Raw genomic sequence first — 20632 nt, 5'->3', positions numbered from 1 at the left:
AATTGCTGCCATCCGGTATTTAGCTGAATCCATTTTCCCGTGAGGTATCTTGGTGGAAGGGCTATTCTGATTAAGTGTATCATAGTTAATTAAAATGATACTGTAATTTTGTTCTTTTTGTTGTGGTCTAGGAATTCTGAAGTGTCAACATCAATTTCTTGTCTCCTTTTATACTTTTTCCGTTGTTTTGCTGGCTTTGAAGAAAATAGCCATTAGCAGCTTAGACATTGTTAGGGCAGAAATTACGCCGGTATATTGGCGTTCCTAGAATAGAAACCATGTGTGTTACCTTAGCAGTAAAGTAACTGCAGTCACACAGTTTGTTTCAGTGACTGTGATGTTACTGCATTGTTTGGTGTTGCGTTTAGGGAAGTGGGAGACGGAAGTGAAATTAGGAGTTAAGATGCTCAATTTATGCCAAATTAAGATGCTTAATTTAATGCCAAAAAGAGGCATTATTATAAAAGAAACATCAAAAAGAGCCTTGTTAAATACAAGGAATTAAGACATTTTTTTCGCTTCTTAAAGTGTTAACGTATTTCCTGCTTCTTTTACTGGAGAACAGAAATGAAATATGCAGCTAGTGCAAAAACTTTCATTGACACCAATAGGCATGGAACTCGGATTTCAAATCCCAACATTTTGAACTGTGAGTGAAAAATATTATTTTTATCTTTCTTGAAAACATTTCTATTGTATAACCTGTATGAAAAAGTTTTGAAAAAGCAGTGTACAAAATAAGAATTTTCTTTCACTGAATCTAACTTCAGTGGTTTTGTTTTCCAAAATAATTTTGTCATTATAAAACCCAAGACTACTGGTTTAGTAGTAAAAACCAGTTAAGTAACTGGTTTTAGTGTATTAACAACATCTAAGGTTATGAAAGAAAGGTGGTTAAGCAACCACGGCTCTTTAAACAATTTCATATGTAGTCTATCTTCTGTCCTAAGTCAGCACCCAAATTCTTCTTCGGAACAAGAAGATGCTCATAGCTCTGAGAGGCCCACTGTGTTTTGCTAAACGTGTTTCTAAATCCTCTGAGGAGATAAATCATTTGAACAGCGTGCTGGACGAGAGACAGTATGGGAGTTAGACATCAGAAGTCTCTGAATAGCTTGGCTTTTAATATAGCTCTGCCCAGCTGGATTATATGGCTGAGATGCATGTTTTTTGGGGATGGTTTCAATTAGGTCTTGGGCTTTGAAGAGGTATTAAAATAGTACAGTGGTTGGAATACATAAATGTGTTCGTTAGGGGGATACCCCCAACTGTGAACAGAGGAAGGAAGCTGAGTAATCCTGTGGTATGTGGAATGGGAGACAAGAACCTATGTTCTTAACTTTGCCCCAGGCTTACTATGTTATCACAGGCAAGTCACAAATATTTTATTTCTCTTCTGCAGAGTCTTTGATTTTTATGGAATTACTCCCAGTGCATGAGATTAAATATGTTTGTGTACATTGCTAGAATCAGTGTGTCACATAACCAAGCTTAATGTCTGAAGATGCTGAGCACCAATATAGCGGCTAGATAAAGAGGAGTTTCTGCCTCGATACAAGGCGGGCAATACCTAGGTGTTTTACAGAGAAATGCATGGGTTGTTATATAGTTAACTTTCCCTTTTAACAGAGGATACTGTAAAAAATGCCCAGCTTCTTCCATCCGTTTACCCTTTTTCATTTTCTAACAATACCTGGTTGCAAGGAAGGTCTCTTGTCTAACAAAATTCTGTCATTTTTATTGTCATTAATAATTTTAAACAGAGGAATGCCGAGAAGCTTAGAACAGTTTGGAGTCTTTAATACGCTACTCCTTGCCTTGTTTGGTTGTTCCCACATGCAATTCTTGCGTGTAGTCTGGGATGTTTCAAAAGCTTCAGCTTGAGTCCTTTGTTCTTGGTTAAAGGATATCCCTGCTTTTAGATAATGCTGATATCAAAGATCTGCATTCTAACTGAGTGGAAAAATTAAGTGTTTCTTCTTTCTTCCTCAGGATGCCGGTGGGCTACATGTGGCATTAGAATTGAGTTCTCATCCTCCTGTGACAACTTACTTGCAGTTGGCTGGGCATACTTTTTTTCACCTCTTCCTAAACGCAGTGGGCATACCACTGCCAAAAGGCAGCTTTCTGACAGCATTGACCAGTGAGGAGTTTTGAAGTGGCACTGTTCATGTTCCTTGTAAAAGTATCAGTCACAGAGAGGAATACTTTTAGTTTTCTGTAGCTAAATTCCCCATAAGTAACTTGTTGTATCTCTGGCAGTCTTGGGGTGTGTGGAGAAGGGAAGGTTACTGATTTTTTTTTTCCCCCACCCCTTCTACTTGCAGTGTGCTGACCAGGATGGAGCAAGAGTGCGATAATTTAAAAACAGTTTCTCAACAGCTAAACCAAATAACAGGACTGTAATGTGTTTCTTTTTCTTCCTCAAAGGTTTAAAAGCACATAGTAATAAAGATAGTAGAAGCAGAATTTTTCTTTTAGTGGTTTTGTGGCTGGAGTTCATCCATCTACCTGAAATGAACTGGGATCCGTCACAGAGAATTGGTACCCGAAGCACTGCTGTAGCTTCTGGGTTTATTAACCCTTTGTTGCAGGAAGGGATATATTGGGGTGCAAGTTCCACAGATTATTACTATGGATGATGAAGAGGAACATGATTGGATCTGGCATTTAATTTACTACCTAATTGAGCTACCTTTAATTGAAATGTTACTGTGTGTAATCTTCACTGAAATATTTTGTGTTGTCCTACTTTGTTGCCAGTCATCCCCTGGGGACTTCACCTTGATTATTTACTGCAGCTTGTTGTCGCTTTTTTGAGTGCGGTGGTGTTGCTCATTTTAATATGCAAACGTGGAGAATTTTTTTTCTTTAAACTTGAAACGTGGGTGTCAGACTCTCCTGATCTATTGTACAGGAATTCCTGTAATTTGCAGGAGCACAAAGCCATTTGTGAGAAAATTTTTTTCATACATGGGGAGAACAGATCTTATTCTCTGTAAGTAAAAAGCAGGAAAGTCAGGACTAGATTACAGAACAATCAGTTAACTCAGACTGGTGTGTGTGTATTTTCATGGAAAATGACATATATAGTATAAATACAGCAATTAAATACTTGTACAACAAAGAATTTCTGTGGAACCCTATCATAAATGCTGGTATATAACACCCAAGAATATGTTTGGCCACACACTGTGGTGAGTATTAAAAGAAAGCTGAAGGGCGTATTTGTGAACTTTCATCATTTTGAATTTGAAACTCTGCAGATCCAGTCTGCAAAGGCTGTAATAGAAAAAGGCTGCGAATGTGGAATTCTAGAAAAGCGGAGAGGACTTTCCTTTGTGATGTGAACTTGATGACCATGAACTGGCTGCTGTAAGTCAAGCACAGGGCCTAGTTCAATTTCTGGTTACTAAAAAAGACAAAAAATATGCAGAAAGGAGTAGAGCTCTTTTCTGAGAAGGGATTCAGCGTAACCATGCTGACTCCTAGTGTCTCAAGAGCAAGTATATGTGCTATATTGGCCCTGTGCCACAGGGCAACCTTCAGCTGTGCCCTGCACGCAAGAGGAATTATTTTGCCTGATGATTCATGGGTTGCCAGCGGAGCAGGATTTATAAAGAATGTGTTGGGACTGTTTGTTATCAGTGGAGGATGTGGGAAATTTAGGGGAGAAGAAAGTGAGAGGAAAAAATACTGCTGTTAATACAATTGAACTGCGTAACTGGAAGCGGCTTTTGTTGTTGCTCTTCTATATGGAGGCACTGCTGGAAACAAACTGGGCCTCTGCTCAGGAAGTGTGGTTTTCTTAAATTATATTCATTAGGTACTGGTGCTTATCTTTACAGAGCAATGTTTTCAAGACAAAATGATGGGCAGTCTGCAGATTTTCTTTCTTGGAAAGAGTAGTTTACTGAGATGGCACTCTTTATTTCTTAGATGAAATGAAACAAGAATAGTAGCTCTGCTCTTGAGAGATCTTTAGCATCTGTAACACAGTAGATTAACAAAAGGTTAAAAACATGAATAATTATCTGTCATTTTAAAGGGTGGATTTTAGGAAAAAAAATAATCTGCCAGACTTGACTTTTTGAACTGTTTTTTCTGAAGTTTATTTTATTTGGTTGTTAATGGTAGCTGTAGTACTGGCAGGAGATCTCTTGAGTGTAGGCACTTGTCAAGTGAATTGCATGATCTTCAGTCTGCACAGGAACACAGAAGGATTAACAGGAGATCTTTGGCCACAGAACTAATGATGGTAATGGTGATGTTGACACTTCCAACTGCTGCTTCTTAACATGGTCTTTGGAAGAACTGAGTTTGTTTGAATATAAATTATGGAGTATTAGTATTTTTAAGTAGAAACTGAAGTTAGAAGTAAAATAGGCTCTGTCATTTGGATAATCCGTGGAAGTAACAAACATGCACCAGAAAGTGGTCCTGATGCATGTCCTTCAGCAGCAGTGGGGCTTTTCCAAAGGCTTCTACTAGCTGTGTTTACAAATAAAACTAATGGTAATATTTTTTTATGAAGGGATTTCTTCACATATGTTTCTTTTTTATGCCTATGATATAAAATAGGGTAATACGTTTTGCTTTTGTTTTACGCATCAGTTGTAAAAACTTCATAATAAATTATATGAAAAGAAAACTTCTGTGGCAAACTTCAGTGTTAAGTTCTTGGTAGTGAAGCATGGAAAAGAGTGGAAGTTTGGCGTACCAACTCAGGAAACTTTCTGTTCGGGGGAGTGCATAAATCCTGGAAAATTGCTTCTGGTGTGTGATCCTTACTAGTACTGTCAAGGCTGAGATGTAAATATCAGCTTCTCTCTGCGGGGGCTTGCAGCTCTCTGCGTTGATCTCATTGTTGAGGGAAGGAAAATCATTCTGTCTTCTAGGAGAGAAAGACCCCAGGAAGTAGATACACTGCAGTTGGCATATGAGTTTGGAAGAAGAGCAGGGTCTGGGTGTTTCCTGGGTGTTGTGGAATCTGAATTAATTCTCTCTGACAGAGGCTGAAAATACCATTCATTGTGTCTTCTTGTGAGCAGTGGTGAGATATTAAGCAAGGTGCTGTTTCAGGAACTGCATGTTTCACTGCGGCAGCATTTCCAGTACACAGTTAGCATGGGAAGAAATTGATATGTACTAAGGACAAAGGTGCTATGTAGGAAAAGAAATTAACAGCTGAATTAAATTGTGATGGTAGAAACAAAAATTATCATGACAGAAATGAAAGGACATGGGGAGCAGAGTATTGGCACCCAGGACTTATGATATGGACTCCAGCAGTCCAGGTCCTCAATTCTGCAGGGTGAAGGTATTTAGTTTTAAATGGATGTTAGATGGCTTTTCAGAGATGAATGTAGATCAGAAAAGAACTTCCATGAGGTCAAAGATAAAAGGCTTCTAGATTTTAAGTACTTGCTATTTTGCATGATGAGTGGGCTTCCTCTCTTCCCACATAGGTCTGTAATTTTGTCACTCTGGTGTTTGTGAAACATTCTTCATGAATTTCATTCAAGAGGTCTTGGTTTCTTCTCTCGTATACAAAAAAGAAGGCAAGTGTTGTTAACTCAGAGCAACCCTGAGATTTCTTGGGACTTTGGGGGACCTTCATATGCCCTTAAACTCTCAAGATGTATGCAATTGTGGATTGCTCACAGCTTTGTGGAGCGATGATGGTGTAGAGAGTGGTGCATAATTCACTGCCTTTCTGTGCCATGATCTCTGCGTAGGAGGATGAGAATTTTCAGCTGCAGTGTTTAAATCAGACCTGTCATGCGCATTTTGTTAATCCAAATATTATCTTGAGCTGAAGCCTCACACGCAATTTGAATCAATGCTGGGCTTTCCTTTTAAATGAATATTCAGCTATTATTTTTAAATGTGGACTTTCAAATAAGTCCAGGTATGTTTTAGTTTTTGCAGGGAGTGGTGTACTGAAGATCATTAATGTTGGTCTTACTCCACTCTGATCTTTTCAAAAACAAGAGAGATGGAATTTAATAAAGTGCTTTTTACTAACTGCTCTGTGGTGATGCTTATGCTGACAATTTTGGAGTTAAGGTTCTTGCAACAGTATAAAATTAGGTATTATTTCAAGATCTTTAGTACTTAGAGCAGAGTGACTTACTGAATCACAGAATGCAATAGAAAGAAATTAACCTCTTTTAGACTGTGTCCACTGAAGGCATATAAATAAACAATTTGTATACTTTGGTTTAACCTCTCATTTTCATGCTTGTAGCTCTGAGCAAAGACGATTTCTTATGATGCCTACATTTATGTGCAAATAGAAGAAATTGTAGTAGATTTTAGCAAATATCTATGGGAATATTTATTTTGCTTTTGCTGATTTTTTTTCCATTAAATTCTTAACCCATTGAATTTTTAAAATATTTTTGCATTCAATAAAGTTTTGTTAGTTAAAAATGCTGAAAAGCATTTTGACCCCTTTTATTCTTTCTTTTGAGAAATGAACTGTGTATAAATGATAGAATAAATCTAGGCTTGCTTCATGGGTGGTTTTAAGATGGGGGAAAAGTTTCAGTATTCATTTCAAACAAATTCTGATGATAATAGTACTGTGCAAAATAATCACCAAATTGGGGAATACATGTGAAGATAGGATTTTTCAGTCTTCAGAAAGATGTAATAACCTGTTATATAGGCAGTTTCAAATCATGTTTATAAAATGTCTGTTTCCTCCCTTAAGTTATACTCTCTCCACTGTATTATATATCTTCTCATAAAGTATCGTTTATCATTAAGCAAGTTTTTTCATTCAGATTAATCCATTGCCTGTAAAACTAAAAACTTCCTTTTTTATTATTTTTGTTTTAAGTTCTCCTTTGCTTTCATTTGGGACAGCAATGGTATTTAGAGAGCTGCTGAAATGATACTTCAAAATAGAATGCTTTCCTGAATCAGGACGTCTCTCCTCTCTCCTCTCTCCTCATTCTATTTCTCATGTTCCTCAACTTTAGTTGGAATACAAATAGCTTTTTGTAGCCTGTTTCTCTGGTCATTTTACCTATCCTATATCCAGATTTCTTTGTGGTCTTCAGTTAAAAACTTGTTTTGTGAATTTTGGGGAAAAAGCCACTGACTAATACAATATTTAACATAACCCATAATACAACACAATTAACTATTTGTTCTTGCGTTTTATTAGTAATTTAAAATGCAGAAAATGACATGAAAGCAATAAATAAAATGGAGTATTACTCAAAAATACCGTATCTCTTGGTGCGAGACTGACTAAATTTGTAATATCAAAATACGCTAGTCCCACGCATACATATGCACTTCAAGTAGTTGATGCTAGAAGAGCAAGTATGACACACAAGTCTTATAACTACTCTAACATGACTGATTCTGAATTTAATTTCCTATGTATCCACTTTCTTGTCAGCTGTTTTATCCTGTTCTCATTTGTTCCACTCATAGGTGGAATAAATTACAGACCTTGAGCAGAGTTCATCTTAATACCTCCAGTATTCACTGCCCTCCTTACATTCTCATATTCTGTTTTTGTCATTTGTAAATGTGGCTGTTGTTGTTCTAGATAAGCATCCTGATTGCTTACCTGTAGCATAAGAAATAAAAGTCATAAATGGGGACGGGGGATGTTTGCGGGTGGTTTTGGTTTGGGCTTTTGGGGTTTTATTTTTGGGGTTTGCTTCTGAATGAAATTGTACAATTCGGCTGCTGGATGTGGCTTTTTTAACATTGGCAATTGCATGGGTTTTATTAGAAAACTAGGCACATGAGCCTTGACAGACATGCTAAATTAGTTCATGTCTTGAAATGCTTGCTAGAATTAGTTACATAAAGATTCATGCATTTTATCCAGTGGGGTTTTGTCTTGCTTCTAATTTTTGTTTAAAGGGCCCATCTGCAAGATGGCTGAGTTTGGGCAACTACTGTAACAATCGCGTTGGATGCAGAGGATCTGTAATAATTTATGCAGAATTTATTGTAGGAGTTGGAAGATGCTCTGTGAATACAACATTATTTCACGTATAAGCTGTTCTTTGTTGCATATATCTTTTTCACTTTTAGATATGAGTTGTGGAAGGGGAAACCTCTAAGCATTAATTTTCTAGAACTACCACCATCCTGTCAGCGTATAGGATGCTCTGCAATTCAGGGCACTATATTAAAACCTGTCCTCAAGCTGAAGAGATTACCATATTTTTACATGTATAACTACCATTCATATAATTCATCTTGTATTAAAATGCTTTTCTTTTATAAATAATTATTCCTTCTGTCAGGGGAAAAGATTCTACTGTGTGTTAGGGGAAGGAGCAAGGAGAAATTGTAGGTTGCTCTGTACTTGGATAAAGCGAAAAGGAACACCACTATGTTAAAGCCTGGATTTTCTAAGCTTTGCTGTATTACTTGTGCTTGAGTGTAACTACTGCCGTTCCTGTGAAGTTGATGAATTAAAATTATTTTGATATGTAAGGCTACTAACATGGTCTTGGAAGTATAGCCTATGTGCTGTTTATTAAGTAGATAGAATGTCCTACTTGTTTTCAAAAGTCCTTCTCAAGACATTGCAGTATCTGTAGTCAGCCATTAAAAGTTATGCAAATTTACATCATCCATGGCAAGATATATCTTGATTTATTTAGACAGAAATCAAATCTGTGTCATCTAATCTACATGACATATAATCATTCCTGCTAAAATGTGCATGTGCTTTTTTTATCCCCTACTTTTGTTGTACGCTCACTTTCTAGTGAATTTCTAATATTAATTTTGATCTCTCTGAGAACTGTTAATGATTTAAAATGCAGATATCTTCCATAAGCTAGTTTACCTAGACTTGGACCCAAATCAAATAGAATCTCATACACCTCCCCAAACCAACTCGACTTTTAATGAGTTGACTGGTTTTGGAAGACTAGCTAAGGGTGTTTACTGAGAGAGTATTTTTTAAAACTGGAGTTTCTGTTCTGTGGCATTGAAATACATGCCTTCTTGAAATTTCCAATTCCCATTCCTGGTGTCAATTTGTATGTATCCTGAGATATGATACTGACTTTAAATCTCTGCACCCTACAGTATTTCATGTCATTTGCTGAGGAAGTAAAGGGTGAGTCAGCAAGCGCTGTCGTCTTAGCAGAGCACTGTTGGAAGCAACAAAGGATGCGATAGTGAAAAATTATGCTGTGCATCAGCAGTGAAAGAGCAGTGTGTAAAATATGAAAGGGGGGAAAGCTGTCACCAGAGTTTGTGCGATAACTTTTCTGTCTCCTGGTTGTGGCAACTTCATTTAATGAGCTGTAGCGTTGTGGCTGACATTTGGCTGTCTCACAGAAAAATATGTCTGGTGGGCTAGAATGGAGATGGCTTGGCTTTGAAACATCAGAAAAGATCACAGAGAGAGTGTCTGTTTTCTTACCTAACTTACGGCAATTTGGGGGTGCTCTAAGGGTCTATAGGAGTAGATAGTCTTTTGTTAGACAAGCAGATATGGTGGAAGAAACAAGTTTTCAGGAGCAGAAGCTTTCTTGAGTTCCTGAAGGAGACTTCATGTGCCAAAAAAATTGTCTGTTTCTTTCCGTCTCATATCAGCTCGTCTAATAACAGATACTATCTTTCCCAGAAAACGTCATCTTGCTGAATTTCCACGTAAGAAGTTGCAAGATAAAAGCAAGAAAGAATCTATAACTGACTTCTAGAAATACAGGCATGGTCAAATTTCAGAGCTAAACGTCTTTGCTAAGAGTACTATTCCTAATATTTTCTGTTTATTTGCTGATAAGGCACGATTGAAACAATGCCGGAAAATTGCCACTTTTCAGTTTTAGAAAAAGTTAATCTATTTTATTTTTTAAAGTGGTGAAAATATTTAAATATATTTGGTGTTTACTCTGAGCCTTAGGATCTTTTTGCATCATCGGTATATAAATTCTGAAAGAAACAAATAATGACTTTAAAATATTTACCTAATGTCTTTATTCACACTTTGTGATTCGTAAGAGCCAGAATTTAATTACTTACCACAGGCAGCCATGACTATCAACTTTCCTGACCCTACTTACCAGTCTGAAAGTAGGGTGCTCATAGCTTATTCAGTTTTAACTAAGATCTCTGCAAGACCTTGATCATGCCTATAGAAAAGGATTACCATGTCTTGCAGATTGCAGTTATGCTTTAAAAAAAAGTAAAATTGACAATGTAGTGGGGGGAAAAAAAGAGTTTATCTTAATATGGCAGTTAAGCACAGTGACACATACTCAGGTGAGGAAAGCCAGTCTTTCTGTAAAATGGTTTTGAGATTAAAATAATGCATTTTATATGGAAGTGACTATGAATATAATTTCCCTGATAAAACAATGAAATATTCTTAACATAAACTTGTCTCTGTTGCAACTTTGAGAAATAAAGGAACGGTGTGGTGTCTGCTTTTTGCCTTGTCTTGTAGGTACAAAGCTATGTTTAGGTTGCTGCAGAGTAAAATACGCCCATGGTGATACCTGCTTCCAGTGATACCTACTTCTTGCCTTTAAAGCAGAAACTAATTTAGACTGTGAGAGAGATGAGATATCTGTCTTGAAATCACTTCTGAAGCCAGCAGTGAATTTCTTTAATAAATAATAAAAAGGCTTTCAGTTTCTCATCTCAGAAGAGAGAGGGGTTGTGCAAAGGTCAGAGCACTGTCAAAGATTGTTTGTTTGTTTACAGATGGCTGACAAGTAGGTTGGTTGGTTGAGTATTTATATACTTAAGAACTTACTTCCAGTTATGCAGGTTGAACTGTTTTAGTCCAAGAGCAAAATGCTTTCTCAAATGAAAAAATGAATTTGGACATCTTTTCTTTGTAGATAGTTTTGGGAATGTTTATATTTGGATAGTTGGGAATGTTTATATTTGGATAGCTGGGAATGTTTATATTTGGATAGCTGGGAATGTTTATTTTTCCAGGAACTTCCTGAGGTTCCTGTGGGAAAATTCCTTGCTCCCTTCAAGTGTGGATTGTTAGCAATGTGAATAAGGCATGTGGGAGCCCTGGACACAATAGTCATTCTCATGACAGTACTGCAGTTTTACACGTTGGAAGGGCCATTATCTAGAGAAGTACAGTTATAAGCTTGATAAAATGGACTTTTATTAATAGATAGATCCTGTCTACTAAGGCAAAGAAAATAGACCTCATAGCAAGCCCCCAAAAAATTTATGTACTCCCTCTCGTCTGTCTAACCTATATTTATGCCTTCTACTACAGTAAATCTGATGAGCAATTTTACCCAGAGTTCCCCAAAACTAATTACCATCCGTTAGGTAAGACCACCACCAGACCTTAGCCTCCACTATTCTTTAAACATTATCACAAACTGTCATAAGAACAAGAGAAAAATCCTTACTGATAAATCTTATTTTCCCCACTTTTCTGGAAATATATGTGAAAGTCCTTCAAGCTTCCACTTATTAGAGAAAAATTTGGTGTGTGCAGAAAGCTCCCGATCTCCTAAGGGAAAAGGGGTTGCCGGCTGAGAGAACTCTTTACCCACGGAGCTGCTTCGAGGCACTCAGTTTGGAATAATATAAATGGGATGAAAAACAGTAGTCTCCAAGTACATGGCCCTGTATTTTCTATTAACATGAACTTTTTGGATGAACTAAGACTTTGTGCATTGGAAACAAATTACATGAAGGACAACGCAGGTAAATTAGTTGATCAAAGTGTGACTGAGCAGCGGATCTAATGCAGTGGAGAGAGGCAAACAGGATTCCCAGATGAATCCAGGGAACTACATTCCATACACATAAGTTAGGCCTTTTCTGGAAAGCTGTCGGTAGCATTCGTGTTCAAGAAAGATGAATTAAGACTGGAACAGATAGGGTGATCTGGGGAATGGAGAGTCTATTGTATGACAGTATATTGGAAAAGCTTGGCTTATTATCCTAACAAAATGAAGTACGAGAGGGCATGTGATTCCTTTCTTATGAATACATCAGGAGACCAGTATGAGGAACAGAAAATAATTACTTAGCTAAAAGACCATGTTGGCAGAAGAGCAAATGAGTATAAACTCTCCGTGAATAATGCTGGGCTGCAAATTAGAAAATGACTCTGAACTATTATAGCAATCATTTTTTGGAATGACCTTCCAGTCAGAAGGGTGGGAGAAGAAATTCAAATAATTTCAAGGTGTAGTTCAAAAATGTGTGAAGCGGGTTTCATTATGTGGTGTCTGTGACTAAAATATTGAAACAAATGATCTGGAGGTTCTTACAACCCTGTGTTGCTAATACTTCTTTTTATTAAAATATCGGGCTCTTGATTGCTTTCAAACTTTTATGACCGCTTTTGAGGGGAGCGGGGTTAGTCAGAAAATGTGTACTCTATGCATATTCTTTCATACAGTAGAGCTGAAACAGCTTTCTCTGCTTCTCTCAACATCTCCTACGGATATGCAGAATACTGGCGGATGTGCACGGCTTGTAAACAGGGCACAGTCTTTAGGGAAACGATGTTATTCATTTTAAGTCTTCACAAAAGTTTTTTCTGATGGTGCTACTGCTGCAGCTGCATGTTTGGGGAACTCTGGGTAAAATTGCTCGTCAGATTTACTGCAGGCACAATCCAGTGCTGGAATTCCCTGAGGAAGGCACCCAGTGGGAAATGAAAAAGGTCGAGGCTGACTGGCTGAGCAGAATTGCTCTAAAATGTTCACTTTAAAATTTAAAAACTCATGTTAAAAAGTTACCTTAAAACAAGGGAGGGAGGGAAAAAATCTTTGACTTTCTTTTTGGATACTCTTATGATGATTTTCTGCTTCTATGGGAGCTGATAGTTGTTAGTTCTGTATCTCACATAAAAATGACTCATTTAAAATATTGAGCTTGAGGCCCCCATCAGGCAACGCGTTCAGGTATTGGCAGAGGGATAATATCAGCTTCTAGAGGGAACTTAGGTGGAGGATGTGGACCGGGGACACCACTGCTCCAGCTGCGCAGGGTTTCAAATTCTGAGTTCTCATTTTCAGCTGCTCCCATGAGTCAGGAGACTGAGGGATATTTTGTATAGAGTATTGAAAGATCTGGACGTGTTTAAGGCAGCAAGATTTTTTTCTGTTTAATATGCAAATAACCTTCTGCCATTTCAGTAAATGTTGCAATCTGTTGAGGAACTGGGAGTGTTGGAAATACCTATACTAGATGCAAATATAAACTTTGTGTCTTGTAAGTAACTGGCTCATCAGTGTAAATGGTGTCATGTTTAATTTATAGTAAGATTTCTGAAGAACTTGATGCGATTTTTATGGCAATAGATACAAATTATGAAATGCAGATTTTAGCATACTCAAGAATAGACTACTTATTCAGTAAAGAAAAAATAGGAATTTCAGTTCATTTTGTCAAGATATTCAGAGTCAGAGTGCAATTTTTATTCAAGTTTTGATGCAGAAGATTGTGTTCTGGTAATTTTATATTGCTATTGAGCTCATCATCTGATCAGTCCAGCAATATTTGCCTTAATTTATATTGTGCGTCATATACTGAAGTGAGACTGTGTTGACTGGCTGCTCATCAGACAACTGTATGTGCTTTTTACCACCCTTGGCTTGTATCCTCTCAAGTGTCCCCTGAAATAAATGGTTAGAGTACAAGTTCTTTCCTTGGCTTCTCTAGCATGGTTTTTTGGCACAGGTTCTCTGATACTCATATGGAAATGAGATTTTAATTTTTTTTTTTTTCTATCCAGCTGCCTCAGGCCCTGTGAACAGTGCTGAAAGCTTTCATTCTAGGAAGGCATTTTTCCCTGAAATTCTAGCTTGAACACTTGGGTTATAGTCTGCTGCTTCAGGGGAGCAAGATGCTCAAACAGACAGACTGAGAGATTGCCAGATCAGTCATGTTTTGCTCAAGCAATATGCACAGCTAGATGGGGGGGGGTAGAAAAAGTGTGCGAGAAAAGCCTATATATGTCTTTCTACGTCCTATTTTCTTAATCATTCTGGAGTGAGTATTCTTTGGGATGTAATTTGTCAGAACATCCGAGTTTCCCTGGCTGCAGTTAACTGCTGCTTTTTTTGGATTGTGGAGTCTGTCTCAGTGATCTTTGGGTAGTGGAATTGTAATAACCAGCCTGAGGTATTCGGATTTGAGCAAGTAACAACTCCCCGTTGGCTGGCCCATATAAATGAATAGCCAAAAAAGCTTAGGAGTGCTCCATCAGTAGCTTGCTGACAGAAGCTAGAATTTGCCTTCTGTGACTTTTATTTCACAGTGAAAGCAAGCAGGGAAGAGCAGGCATCACAAGCACTTTGAAGGCGATTTTTACTCTTCAGATTTTGCAGATTGTTCCCAGTCCGCAACAGAGTTTAAAGGGGTCATTCCTGGAAATTATGACGGGGGGGGAAAAAGAGCAACTGGCCTGCTGGCTGATTGTAATGACTAAGGACTTCAAACATGATATTATATTATATTGTATAAAAATTATAACTGAGGAAATGCCTAGAATATTCAGTACCTATATAAGACTACAGAAGGTTTCTTCACATGGTTGGGCTTTGCTCAAAAGAACTGAGAGATGGAGGAAAAAGCCTGTATTTCATTATTTTGCTACCACTGGTCATTATAATGACTGCAAAAATTCGACCTTTTAAAGAAAAGGTTGACTAATAAGCAACCAACCAAACTGCAATGCGATGCTGCCTCTGTCAGTCAGCATTTATCATTGTGGGGGACCCTGAGCAGGTGAGCGCCGTGGCGCTTCCCCGTCATGGCTGGATGCGTTGCAGCTGAGAACGGATGGCGTTTCAGACCCCTGCAATGCTTGAACCATCACTCGTAGGTGTTTCTTCATGGGTGCAAACTGTGTGCACTGAAACCACAGTGCAAGGGTCATCTTTTGCTAGCAGCAGTTCACAAGGGGAGTGATGATGGTCTCATCATGCAAAACAAGAACGTTTTGCAGCATAGGTCTGCATTAACTCTTAGCTGGGAGTTAACTCGGTGCTGCAATTCATGGCTTTTTCTTTTCCCTGAAAAGCAGTGTGCTGCAGCAACTGATAGTGGCAGAGTATCTGTACCCCAAGTTTCAACAAAGAGGAAAATAATTACTAGTAGGAGAAGAGCATCTATTTTTAATGATTTTAATGACTCAAATGTTAATTATCTCTAATTTATAAAGACCATTTTTCTTTGTAACTTCTCTTCTCTGACATAACCATACAGTTGATGATCTTTCTCAGTGGGGAAAAAAAAAGCTGTTTCAAATAGGTTAAAAAAATTGAATCTAGTGCTCATGCTGTGTACTACGTTAACAAGGTAAATAAACAGTTTCTTCCTTCCATTTTTTCATTGCATACACTGAAAACATATTAAAGATTATTTAGATTTATAGGGATCGATTTGACAGCTTTTTCATATCTACGTTGACTCCGAGAGATAAATCAGACTTAGGACTTTGCCTTCAAGGATTAGTTATTTATCATATGAATAGCTGTGGAAGAGAATAGACCTAGATACAGGGAGGTTGTTGTAACTGTGTTTCAAATGTGTGATTTTCAGCTTTGTGTATTTCAGTTTCGGAGCATACTGGGGAAGAAGCTGTGTCTGTGATCTTAGTGATTTGTGGGAGAAGGAGCCCTAACAGGAGCTGCCTTTTTCCTCCTAGCACATCTTCAGTACAGTCAGTTCTTAGTTGTGTTTGGTAATTGGCAGGCCGAGTGTCAGCAGCTGAAGCTGTGAGCCATGCTGTTGGGCTCTGTAGCCAAGCTGTAACCTCCTCCTGGAATCTGAGCTATAGTGGGCCATCGTATGGGTACGGTCAGAATCGTTTTGCCTAGAGGCACGGTGCAAAGTAGTACAGCTCTGGTATGGCTGGCAATTACGCTGAGTTAACAAGCCTTGGTGGATCTGGTCTGACTCTCTGTACATGTCCCAAAGCACTCAATGTATAGGTTTTTCTGTTACTTGGTCTATTCCAGCTTCCATTTGGATGTTGCAGAGGTGGCATGCTTTTTGTGATGCACTCAATACAGAGAGAGTTCCTAAATAATCTGTTATTTCTGAACGGTGGATTTCAGTTTTTTGAAGGCAATTCTGATCACATGCCTAAGCTGTAAAAAGAAACAAACAAAACTGTATTTGTAATCAAATACTCAAGGCTTTTGTGTTTTTCTGCTGGTTGTCCGTACACCTAGTTATGCACCTAGATAAGCTGTTAAATTCTGTTAACCTCGGTCTTTGCTCGGGGGGATCTCATAATGCTTATCTTGTACCACGTGTGGTACTCTTCTCCAGAAAGCATACAAAGATGCAGCCTACGCAGAGAAAAAAGAGATATTCAGTTGTAGAGAAGTTGGAAAGAAAAGCAGTTTATGATGATTCTTAGAGACTGAGAAGTTTGTCTTTTCTGTTATCCTCATGTTATCTCTTGAAAAGTGTGCCTGGAGGTAGTACGTAGTCTCAGTGCTGCACAAATGAATGATTGTGACTCCACGCTCTGCAAGACAGTCGTGATCAAACACTGCCTATAAAAAGTATCCAACCGTATGCAGATACGCCTGCCCTTCTATTTGACCCTTTCAGATAAAGAAACAGCTGAATCTGTCACTTGGTATACAGCAAATAATAGGGGCATACATATCGTAGGGAAAGTCTATACATAGTAGGGAAATATATATATATATATAATATTCTAGAATTTTTATTTTATATTTTATTAATATATAATAAACATATATTATACCACTGCAAAAGCATTGCAGTAACGTTGATATAGCTTATGTTCCCTTTACTTGTTTTCATCTTTAATTTAATTTTAACATTTGTTAGTGTCTCTGCATAGCAACTTTTCCATTGTAAAACTGTAAACCCTGCAATACCCCATTCATGCCTATTGGGAAAAGTTTTTCTTTTTTGCTTTATATGGACTCCTAGAAATAATTACGAACTAAAGGCTGGAAAATGACTGTATTAGCATTGTCCTCCATCCAATAAGCAGGTATCCAGCAAAGTATTGATGGAAGTGTTTTACTTTGCTGACTACGCTACGTTGATTGAACTATTTAGCAAATTGTTAATCTATATGATGAAAATAAATAGCTGGTAGATGTACAGTGTCTCATCAATATCTTCTTTTAAAAATGAATTTGCTGCATGTACTGGAATGGAGTCTATCCTATAAAAGCTGATCGATATTGTTGCAGAACCTAGTAACAATTTCAGCATTTTCAGCTCATCCAGCACATATACTTGAAGTCAACTTCTTTGACTGAAAAGTTACAAGAAATATAGTTGCTCCCCGACTCTGATGAGTGGTGCCGCATGGCTGGCAGGCAGGCAGGCGGCGGTGGTGAGGGTGGGCACTGACTGTCCATAGCAGCTCCCTGTGGAGTTGGGGTCATGTTAGCAGAGCACAGTGCTCGCTTTCTCTGCAAAAGGGCCTGTGGGGGAAAGAAAGGTGCAGATGGTCACTGTTGCAGAGCACCTCCAGGTAATGTAAAGGTAAAATTGTCTCCGCATGTTGTGTTCTTATACTACTACCGGAGTTTTCTGAGGGAGTGGAATTGTCAATGCCTTCCTGGAAGGTGCTATATTGAAAGAGTATAAGTCAATTTTTCAGCGACTCCTTTCAGCTGTCTCTCTTATCCTATGCTTTGCCTGATGTGGTGTGTACCTAGTTATTGTGAGATACCAGGAGCATATAACCGTGGTGACAGAATAGTGCCAACTTATTGCCAACAGCAGTAAGTACTGGGAAGTCATTGGAAGCCCCTGGTGATTTGATGAGGTAAATCTAGAGTAACTGAGAAAAGGATCTAGCATTATTTCTTTGCAAAACTTAAGTGCCTTCCGAACATGGCCTTTGATCATAAACTGAAATGCAAAGGCTTTAATTAAGGGCAGGCACAAAAGTTGCAGTAATGATAATGATTCAGTCTTCTGAACTTTGACAGTGTGTGTGGATGTGGGTTAGACTGCCATGAATGAGTGAAAGAAATGTTCTTTTTAATCACGTAAAGCTGCCTTATACTAAAGGACAGTTAATTATAGCTGAATTTAGCATTTATGCCTAGAGAAATTTGACACTTAGATATGTCTGTGATAAATGCACTAGAAAGTATAAGGATAGCTACTCATTGCATATTGTTCTATACGAGATTTAAAGAAAACAACATGTATTGTGATTATCCACTCTAGTACACTAGCGTTCTTCCCGGTATGACAAGCTGTGGTGTATACAAGATAGCTCTATGACTTTGCAAACTAAATCACTGAAATGAATGCTTGTCGTTAACGTTTTGCATTTGACCTAGGTTACAAGCTGTCTTTCTTGCTTACTTTTTTGATCTCTTCATGCATCTCTTGTCTGGGAAGGTAAGGCTGTAATGTGTGTTATTCCAGGGAAGTTCAGTCTTACCCCAATTCTGAATAAACTCACCGTTCAGAGGTTTGCGTTTTGCTCAGGAAAACGTAGAGCAAATAATGAGAAAACTGATTCATTCTAACAGAATAATGGATGCATGACATTAAAATCTGCCTTTTTATTTGTATTTATATTTTGTAGTTGTTTTAGAATACTATTGGGGCCATTAGGGAAAAGTTGGTTTATGACAAGGTTTTAAAAAGTACGGCAGGTAATGTACTGAGAGAATATTTGCTCTTTCAAATATTGTATTTCTTTTTTTTTTTTTTCTCTTTCATTTTGTGAATTGGGACTAGAGCTGAGTTGTTTCTTATGTTTTATATTTGGTTGCGAACTGTCTGACTTTCTGTTTGTAATGATGCTTGCCTGGGCCTGTGTGGACATCTCCTAATGGGACTCTGATAATTGCAGTGTTCTGACAATTTCAGTATGTTTGGGAACTCAACCAATAGACAACCTGAAAGGGACCTGACCATAGCTCCCATATATGTATTCACATACACATATATGACTTCTCTTTTCAATGAATATTTTAAAACTGTTTCTAAAAAAAAAAAAAAAAAAAAAAAATTTGCACACACTTGGATCAAAAAATCTAGTTTCCTTTCAAAAGAAATATATTTCAGAGAGAAGAGAGGCACAGTCTAATGCCAGTCCGATCAAACGCAGTATTTATGTACATTTGGCTGTATGACTGCTGGTTATAAAGTGGTTAAAACCAAATGAAAACAAACAAACAAACAAAAAACCATGTAGCTGAACCGAAAATTATTTTAGAACTGAAAACTTAAGTTTGTGAATACTTTTTCTACTCCTTTCATTGTGACACTAATGAAATTGAGCTTGGAACTGCAAACAAGCAACAGAAATTTTTCCTTATTTAACTCCATTTGGAATTACAAAATTTGTTTTTGTTATATGGAAGGCTTATACTGTAGGTTTGTCAGGTTTTGACATCCCTTTCCACTTCTCTGCTGGGTTAGAAAAATAGAAATAAGTTCTCCTGAACTAAGACTTTATCCAGCAAAAGAAGGAATGAATATTCTGTGATCCTAAGTGTATGTTTAATTCCATTGATTTCAATAAACATAAAAGATATTGGGCTTCCTCTTGCTTTAAAGCACAACTTAGTGTCATCCAAAAACAATTGCACATGTTTTAAGATACTTGCTGAACTGCTTCTGGGTTACAAATGCATCTTCCTATAAATCAGTGATGAAGAGGAAGGTTCATTCTTAAATGATTTCTTCATGTTTCTTGAATAAATATCCCTAATAACTAGGAAGTGGAAATACCTCACTTCCGTGTTGGACCAGATGTTATCTGTGTGAGGCTAGCATATAGAACAGCTTTTTAGCATCTTAAAATGACGTAGAAATTTTGGCCTGGCATTGATACCCCTTCTTTCTTTTGAGAAACAGATGTGCTGTAAGTTATTTCCCCAATTTCCTCAGCCCCCAAAAGGGTAAGACAGGTGTCACCAACAAGGAAATATCAGTAATTTTATTTTCATTTGTGACTTGAAGTATTTACAGGTGAATTTTAGATATGAATTTTGTGTTGAAAATTTTGTACTAGTGTTCTGTAGAAAGCTAAATGCTTTGGAGTTGCTAATGTTATATTAGTGGAAAAAAATCCAAATGTAAAATTACATCCAAATGAGGTCTCCCACAATTTCTAAAGTATGCTGGCCCTCATTAAATTAATTATAGCATTTCTGTACTATCTTCAGGCTTTTGTGGAGAAAAAAAAATGTTCTCACTGTAGAGAATCAAGGGATAAGAGCTGACTGAGAAAAGCTATGGTTCTACTTTGTCATGTCTCTGTGGTAGATTTTTGGTTGGCCCGTTCTAACACGTTGTATTTAGGATAACAGACAGACAAGTAAAATTATCTTTGTTTTAAAGGAGGGGGGTTTTTGTATAGTAAGTTGCAGCTAGAATAAAAGAATTGAGGGACCCATTTGAGGGCATGGGAATAGAATTCAAAATGAGTCTTTGGCTGACAGATTTGCAAAATGAGGTTGAGTTTTACTTTGAAATCAAGCCAAAAATTTGTTCTTGGGGGGCCATGCTGTAAATCGATATCTGCTATTTAGACTAGGTAATCGAACAGATGTGAATGCTCAGTACATGCTTCCCTTGTGTGTTGCTGAAGCTGGCATCCTTGTACCAGCAAGCTAATCCAATGGGCTATTTTGGCTCAGGCAGACCATGTTAGAGGAGTGTT

At 37.6% G+C, this 20632-nt stretch overlaps 1 protein-coding gene across 3 annotated transcripts in view; it reads left to right on the top strand.

Moving 5' to 3' along the window:
- The window catches only part of INPP4B (inositol polyphosphate-4-phosphatase type II B), a gene marked incomplete at both ends in the record, with an annotated part of 287771 nt that overhangs the window by 136263 nt on the left and 130876 nt on the right, over positions 1–20632 (top strand). The gene's annotated exons all lie outside the window — the stretch shown is intronic.

The sequence above is a fragment of the Platalea leucorodia genome, assembly GCF_965183815.1.
Source record: "Platalea leucorodia genome assembly, chromosome: 6".
NCBI classification, from domain to species: domain Eukaryota; kingdom Metazoa; phylum Chordata; class Aves; order Pelecaniformes; family Threskiornithidae; genus Platalea; species Platalea leucorodia.
This window is presented reverse-complemented; position numbering and strand designations above follow the sequence as displayed.